At 35.6% G+C, this 8,998-nt stretch overlaps 1 pseudogene; it reads right to left on the bottom strand.

Annotated features, from left to right (window-relative positions):
* The window catches only part of LOC102426123, a 43,677-nt pseudogene extending 35,403 nt beyond the window's left edge, over positions 1-8,274 (bottom strand).
* Between the last annotated feature and the right edge of the window lie 724 nt (positions 8,275-8,998).

The raw sequence follows: 8,998 nt of genomic DNA, 5'->3' as shown, positions 1-8,998 counted from the left end.
TGAAATGTAGCCATGCAGAAGGCTAGGGAAAGCATACATATTTTAAATTCTTAAATAACTGCTTTTACTCTTTTACAAAGTGTTTTATGGAATAGAACCTATAACTAGAAAGTTGCAAAGACATCTGCAAAAATGTCTTTTCTCCCACATTTTTTATTTAATGTGCTCTTTGACTACGTAACTATAGGGTGAGGAAAGATAATAAAACAGAAAATGTAGTCTGGGCTCAAACTTGTTAGATTTTTATGTGTGTATGTGTGTGTTTTTGTTTGTTTTGTTTTTGGGTTTTTTTGGGTTTTTTTTGTTTTTTTTTTGAGGACTTAAGGCTGTTTCATAATAACAAAACAAGTATTTGCAATTTGAGACATGGAATCTGGAGTTATACCTGACTCCCTGTATTGTATCTTATTCTTATTCTTGGAGCTATGAATATTGACAATCTGAAAATGTCAAATTGTATAACCTGTATTCACAATAGAAGATAATATAAAATATCTAAAATACAACATATACATATTATGAAATACCAGCAGGGCAAAAAGGACAGTAAATGTGAGACTGCCTGTGAGCATTTAAACACTGGCAAGTCATGCCCCAGCCGGTTTGGCTCAGTGGAAAGAACACTGGCCTGTGGACTAAAGGGTCCCAGGTTTGATTCTGGTCAAAGCATGTACCTTGGTTGCAGGCGAGATCCCCAGCCCTGGTGTGCGAAGGCAACCAATCAATGTGTCTCTCTCACATCAATGTTTCTGTCTCATTTCTCCCTTCCACCCTCTCTAAAAATCAATGGGAAAATATGCTCAGGTGAGGATTAACAGAAAAATAAATAAATAATTAATTAAATAAGTAAATAAATAGAATATTGTCTTTATCTTCTGTGATACTTTGAGGGTCGGCTCCTGTGCCATCAAGCAAAAGGTGTGAGGAGCTGGCACTCTCTCACTTCAGTGTTATAGTATGATTAGAAGAATTGCGCGCACTGTGTTAATAATGGATGTCTTACAGATGTTAAGGAAACTTAGTGCAATGAATGAGAATGGAATGGAATGAATTCTTAAAATTGATACAACTGAAAGCAAATTATTGAACATTAATAATATTTATTAGTTATAGTTACTATATGTTTGCCTTTTCCATGATGACTATATTCTGCATGTTGCAAAATTAACTCTTGTTTTATGAATTAGCTTAACCTATGGTAGTTAGCCATTAAATAATTGTTAATTTTTCTCTGGACATCATATCTATAAAACCCATCTATGTCTTGTATATGATATTTGCAAGTTTAGTTCTCTCTATTCTTATTGTTATTCTTATTCTCAATTTTGCTTTATTTTGACTTAACTTTTTTTGTAAAGTATATATTTTCTTTTACTCCACTAGTGTGTGTCACTATACACATAATGTGTGTGAAATCAATTTTTAAAATTTATTTAATTTAAGTTTATCTCTTAATAAGTACTTTTTAGTTTAATCCATTTACTTTGGTTTACTTATTATAATTAGATGTATTTATTTATTAAGTTCCTTTTTCTTAAAATCAATTCAACATTTATAGAAATCTTACTGTTGGTCACTGAGCTATCATTATATAAATTCAGAAAAATACTTATTGAAATTATAACTACAATGAACACATATCCCTCATTTTGATTTAAGATATTGATATATTTATCATCATATGATGAATTATCTAGCCATTATATTGAGGGGCTGGTTTCAAATAGACAGAACAAACTCCAGGCAGGTCTTTGGGTTCTCTTTGATGATTTTCTAGAGATTGAAAAAAAATTGATTGGGGAGTACATTGGCAAGAAAATAAGGTGACTTTACATATTACTTGTTGGCAATAGTTTTGAGGTACTCTCTAGGTAGAAAAAAATTTAATATATAATACTTAAAATTTTTAAATTTAATCTTGGGAGCTGTGAAAGCATTCATTCCTATTAAGCTCAAATCTCATTAACTTGTAGCATAGATAAAATTTACATGTATATATGTTTATGTAAGAAAATTCACACATTTGTTATTAATGATTATGTACTCATACATATTTTAGATTTTAGATTATAAGAATAGATAAAGTTACAGGAAATTTTGAAAAGTTTCTGTATTTGTCAGTCACTGCTTTTTTGTTCAATAGTTACCAGCTTAAAACTTTGGACCTCATTCTTCTTTAGTTTCCTTATCTGTGAAATGGGGAAAATATTACTCATTCCATACACTTGATATAAGTCTTACATTAAGTATATATGCAAATTCTTTTCTTTTTTTTAAAATATATTTTATTGATTTTTTACAGAGAGGAAGGGAGAGAGATAGAGAGTTAGAAACACCGATGAGAGAGAAACATCGACCAGCCGCCTCCTGCACATCTCCTACTGGGGATGTGCCCGCAACCCAGGTACATGCCCTTGACCGGAATCGAACCTGGGACCTTTCAGTCCGCAGCCCGACGCTCTATCCACTGAGCCAAACCGGTTTCGGCTATATGCAAATTCTTAAATAGTGCCTAATACAAAACAAAATACTTTAGAAATTTTAACTATTATGATATGAGGATAATTATAACTATTATTTTAAACTTGTATTTTGAACACATGAGAAAAATATTATAAGGAACTTAATGCAGGCTTTCCATTTTTAGATGTAGAAAATACTAAAGCTTAAAGAGACTAAGCAAGTTACCCATTCTCACAAAAAATTTAGAGGCAAATATTAACTTAGAACTAAGGCAAAGTGTTTAAATTAAACCTCGACCTGCTCTACCACACTTTCTAACTACAGCACATACTAAGGAGCTCAACCTTTATTAAGGTTGCCTCTTTTTTTGTAAAGGTAACAAAAAGGTGCAAAAAAATCAACAGCCTAGAAAAATTATACTTTTACTTTTAATACAGATTAATATAAATATAATGTATAATATTACAGTTATTTTGAATAATCTTGACATTAAAAATGGGTAAATATATGTAAGACATATTTAAAATAATACTTTGTGTGTATTTTTTGAAAGATTTTCTTTGCAGATCTGTATAGTTTTCTTATATATTGTTTACTTAATTCAGCCTTCATTTTGGGATAAATCACTATTATCTTCCCACAAAGCACTTAGTTATTTCTTTGCTACATAATTTTAAAATTGTGTAATTAAAATTACCTCAGGAAAATTATTTTATATTAGTTTTTTCTATTATATAATTAAAAACATGCACTTATGTTTCTCTTAATTTGCTGCTCTATGTCACAGAATATATATCCTATTATAAAACTAATTACATAATTTAGAAGGAAAATGACATGCTGACAAATTAAAAAGGGATAAAATAAGTATTTTTTTTAAATCTCTCTCATCATGACACTGATCAAGCTTAATTTCCCCTTAACTTACCTACATCCATCTATTTAAAGGAGTCAAGGAGTTTAGAGGAGTTACTATGTATCTTGTCATATGTACTCCATAAATAACCAAAGCATTATCAAAAGATTCCACAAATACAGGTTAGATACTTGGTTCAATAAAAGTCTTGTTTTATCTTATATCAATTCAGGAACTAGGAAGAATTCCTAGATCACATGGAAGAGGTCTAGATTCATTTCCATTGCATTCCCTATGTAATGTGACTACAAGAATGGAGAGATTATTTAATATTACTAATTGTTAGATACACAGATGCTTACTGGCATTGCTATTAAAACGATGCAAGGCAAAATCATAGGATTAATGGTAAAAATTGCTATCAGTCTTTATTTCAGAAAAATAGTTGCTGGCAATTTTTATTTTGGCCTTTTAAATCAAACTTAATCAACATCCTGTTAGTATTTTGTTAGCCTAATTCTATTCAGTCTAAAAGTGATGAAAGCTTGTCATGAAACTAAAGTATCATTCTATTAATGGGCTTATTTTTCACAGACATTTCATAAAAATGCAAGTTTAATTTTCCATTCAAAAGAAATTTTAATTGGTTTCTTGCCATTCTCTAAACATTTATGGAATTGCATTCCATTTTAGTACAAAAGAAATTTCATTATAGATAAGTTCACAAAAATCCTATCTTAATTTAGAAATAATTAAGTATAGCTTCTTTATAGGAAAAGAAACATACTAAATTCCTTACAATGTAGAAGGAATTCTCTAAACACTGGGCCTGCTGCCTCTTCATGTAAAGAATGCCTGCTATTTCATGTCCTCACATCAAAATTGCTGCAATGAAATACTATCCTAATATATACAAACCCTGGGTCGTAACGACCAGTAATGGTGGAGGCTCAACCAACCAGAAGTCATTCCTGCAGTCAGCACTGGGTTGCCATGGCAACCCAGTGCTTCCTGCTTCTGCTTCAGGCGCAGTGCCCCAGCACTGACTGCTGAGGGGGCTGCTAATCAAGGCCAGAGAGAGGCCTGAAGAGAGAAGCAGGGACTGATCCGTTGCCTCTGTGGCAGCTTTTGATCGGCACTTGCCTCTCTCTCTCCCAGTCTGGCCAGCAGCCAAGTCTCCATTTCTCCATTTCTCTCCAGGCTGATCAGCCCTGCCCGCCTTTCTGATCAGGTCCCGTTGATAGGCCCAGAGACGCTGACTGGCATATAAACCGACCAATCAGAACCAAATTTGCCAGCAGAGGAGGGTTGTTGGAGGTGAGATCAGGCAAGCAGGGGAGGGCCATTGGGGGCGAGAACAGGCCAGCAGCGGAAGGAAGGTCAGGGCAACCCGGCCGGCAGTGGAGGGCAGTTGGGGAGGAGATCAGACCAGCAGGGGAGGGCAGTTGGGGGAGAGATCAGACCAGCAGGTGAGGGCAGTTGGGGTGAGATCAGGCCGGCAGGGGAGGGCAGTTAGGGGCGATCAGGAATGCAGGTAGAGGGGTTATGGGCAATCAGGCAGGCAGGCAGGTGAGCGGTTAGGAGCCAGCGGTCCCAGATTGTGAGAGGGATGTCCGACTGCCGGTTTAGGCCCGATCCCTGTGGGATCGGGCCTAAACCGGCAGTTGGACATTTCCCAAGGAGTCCCCAATTGGAGAGGGTGCAGGCTGGGCTGAGGGACCCCCCCCCCTCCATGCACGAATTTCATGCACTAGGCCACTAGTAAAAAATATTATCTGGAACTTTAGTTTGTAGATACATAGATACTTTAAACATTGAGGGTCTATTTCCTAATTCCTGTAAGAAGTGGTATGTATTAAAAGAAACTTTTGCCCTAGCCAGTTTGGCTCAGTGGATAGAGCATCAGCCCACAGACTGAAGGGTCCCAGATTTGATTCTGGTAAGGGCACATACTTTGGTTGAAGGCTAGATCCCAGTCCTGGTCTGGGCTTGTGTGGGAGGCAACCAATCCATGTGTCTTTCTCACATTGATGTTTCTCTCTCTGTCTCTCCCCCTCCCTTACACTCTCTCAAAAAAAAAAATCAATGGAAAAATATCCTCGGATGAGGATTAACAAAAAATAGAGGAAACTTTCTTTAAATTGGAAAAATTATACAAGCAAACAGTATACGTGAACAAAAGAGTACATTGAGTAGTCTTTCCTTCTCATTTTTCCCCTCAGATGATCCTTCACAGAGGTGGATTTTTCTTCTGAAAGCTGTTGTTTTTTACTGGGCAAATAGATAGCATGGTTAGTGCAAGAGGAAAATATGAGAAGGTTAGAGAGGAAGATGGGTAATCCCACAGTTATACCATCTGCTGTAACTTGTGTCCCCCACTCTCCCTCTGGATGACAGGAGATGTATTGACAGATCCCCTAACAGTGAAGGTTTCAAGGTGCAGAATAGTTGACTTAATTTAAATCTCCACCTACAGGATCATTTGTAAAGCAAGATAATGAGGTGGTTAGGAGCATATATTTGACATCGGACTGAAATATGTTCTAATCCAGGTTTTGCCACATTGTAGATGTAAGAGCTTGGCAATTTGCTTAATCTCTCAAACCTGAATCTTCAATTCAAAAATTTTTATGAAAATCAAGTTTTCATGAAAATCAAATAAATTATGTATAAAAATACATAATGCATAATGCTCCTCATATACCCGGCGTATAAAAATATTGTTTCTGTGCTGAAATAATGACTAGATATGATTATAACTTGGAATTATAGTAGTAAATACACACTATATTATCATTAAGCAGACATAAATATGAGTGAAGGATATAAGCTTGTTATAGAAATGTTTCGCCCATTTCTTATTCTAAGGGTTTTTATTCAAACACCTTTCATATTTTCAATAGTTTGGGGATGCATATTCAGAGAGAAGATGTTTCCATGTCACGTTGTGGGTACTAAGTAAATACCAGGGATAAGAATGAGAAGATATGATCACTAATGATGTAACTCAATCATTACTCTGAAACCTGTAACTGTAGATTACACTTATTATGAACTCTGGGTTAAAAAAAAAAGCCACATCACTGTTAATTTTGCAGTAACTTGAATTTCAGAATTGTCGTTTGGGGATCATTTTGACTGACTTTTGGGCTTGAGGGGCGTAAAGCCGAGTGGACACTGGGCAGTGGGCAGTGGACACAGAGAAGAGATTTCGCTGCTACAGACACATAGGTCAGGGCTGGGGGAGCGCCTGCTCTGGGCTCAGTCCGGGACCGGGATTCCTCTGAGTCACACAGGGTCACCTTTGAAGATGGCTTCTTCACTCTGCAGCCTGTTCACATTTTGACCAGGCCTTGCACATCCTTCACACCTTGTCCTGGCTCTCCATGGGAAGCCTCTCACACTCCTTCCGACAAAGGTGTCACATGTTTAAACTCAATATTGCAACTCTTACTATGCATGTGGCTTTCTTACAGAATACCTGCATGCTTCAGGAGGTACTCTCAATCATATTGGTTTAGTCAACTACTTACTTATTTTTTCTTTTCAAAATAAGTAGTAATGTGTTACTGTTTACAGCATAGAGAATATATAATTGGCAATCTGGCAGCATAAATAATACATAACTTATATTTTCTATTAAATATTTGATTTTGCCACAGCTTAAGTGTGCCCCTTTATCCTACTGTTCTTATTCATTTAGCATTCTTTGTTCTTTTGTGTCCATATCCTATATCCTTTTCATTAAATGTATTTCTGAAGCTTTCTGCTAACTTAAAAAATAATATGAAAGTTTCTATCTTTTAATGTAATCATTCCATTTAAATTTTTTAATGACCTCTACACTCTATTATGTTTTTATATATCTTGTTTAGCAAGCTTTCTTGTAACCTTTGCTCTCTTTTTCTTTTCAGAATTGACTAAAATTTTATATTTTCCGTTACAAATATAGGGGAATTATATACTATTTGTATTCTTCAAGCAATTAATGTTAACTGTCAAATAACATTAAAATATCTCTCTCTTACAAAACTGAGAATAACTAACATTCAAAACTCCCACCAAATAAAAAAAAACAGATATAATCATTATCCAAGTTTAATGATCCCACTCCAATCAGTCGTGCTCATGTTTCTTAAAGGGTTCTTGTTCTTAAGTTTTCTTCCTGGCTGATCTTCCTTGATGTTGAAACATTACCTGAAAATCTCTGCATACTCTCATGAAGAAATATTTTTTCTTTCTACTTTATTTCTGCTTCTCCTAGGGTCAGTTATTTCAGTCACATTATTTTTCTGTCCTCTAGTGTTTTTTCAAATGACTGATGATTTTAAACTAGTCATTTAGACATAAATCAAGTCTTGGCTTTCTGAATTGCAGTCATAATATTTCTATCCAGTTTTGAAAGTCTGTTTCACACCTATATTGTCTGTGTATGATTTAGCTGTGTGGTTTTGTGGGTAACTGGGGGGGAGAGGTGGTATTTAAACAGCTCCTAGTTGGATTGTCCATAAAGAAAATAGCCATGAGCCCATGTGAACAAAAAGTAAGAAAAATTTAATCTAGCTTTGAGTGCTGTAATACATTTATTTTTAAATGATCTCTCTTCCTTTGTATGTTTTCTACAATACGTATTGATCAAGTACAAAGCAGCCTTCTCCTGTTTCTCTCTTGTGCCAACACACATAGTAAGAAGAGGTATAGAGCATCTCTACTGTACTTACTTGGCTCTCTGTGGGGGTTACACCAGGTGACAGACTGCCAGGAGGAAGGTTTAGAAGGAATCCTGGGCCTACACCTTCCACATTCATTCCATTAATCACTCTAGCTTTGACCCCTGCCTTTCTGCTACTTCCAGTCTTGCCTTCTACAGGTGTCATATGATCTGAGGATCCTTTGGGAAGAAGAGCCCCAACGGCTGCACTCCAACTCCCATGTGCTGCTGGAGTTGGCAACATTCCCGCTCAGTCCTTTATGGATGTTCGCCACTTGAGGGATAGGCTGCTGACAATCTGCTTTTCTGCTTCCATTGCCTTTATGGGTTCTCACACTTTCCCTTTTTCAGCTAAACTGAGTTTTGAGAGGGAATGAAGATAAACGCTTATGTTTAGTGTACAATTTTGAAGCAAAGGTTTGAGTTGCTCTCATGGAGGGGGTTTGAGCTTCCATTGAATTCCATCTATGTTGTTGTTAAGTAGCAAGAGTGTTTGGATTATATGTCTTGAGGAAAAAAAGCTTTGCACAAAGAGCATGCGCTGGCAAAATACCCAGGTATTTGGTTATTTTCATATTTCAATAAATAGTTTAATTTTTAAAGAACATTAAGCTTTTTAGAATTTATTGGAATTAAATGGTTCTTTATTCTCTTATAATATACTTTATCTCTATTTACTCGGATCAGTTGTACTCACAAAGTGAATAGCTGGACTTACCTCATGTCTATTAACTTTTAAGGGAACAATAACAACAAAGAGCTACCTATTTTAGAAAGAAAGCATTTTCCAAAATTTCTTTTCTTTGCCATTTATTTTATGTCTTATGGTCTTTGTGAGAGTTCTTTAATTTGTTTACTTAAATAGCAATACCCTGATTAATACTTAAGGATCTTGTTACTTTTTCAGGTATTTATCTTTCAATGCTTGATTTCTCTCCTCTGTGTATCTCAGAGAAGGAGAAATAAAG

Source organism: Myotis lucifugus, unplaced genomic scaffold (assembly GCF_000147115.1).
Source record: "Myotis lucifugus unplaced genomic scaffold, Myoluc2.0 scaffold_1, whole genome shotgun sequence".
Lineage (NCBI taxonomy): Eukaryota > Metazoa > Chordata > Mammalia > Chiroptera > Vespertilionidae > Myotis > Myotis lucifugus.
This window is presented reverse-complemented; position numbering and strand designations above follow the sequence as displayed.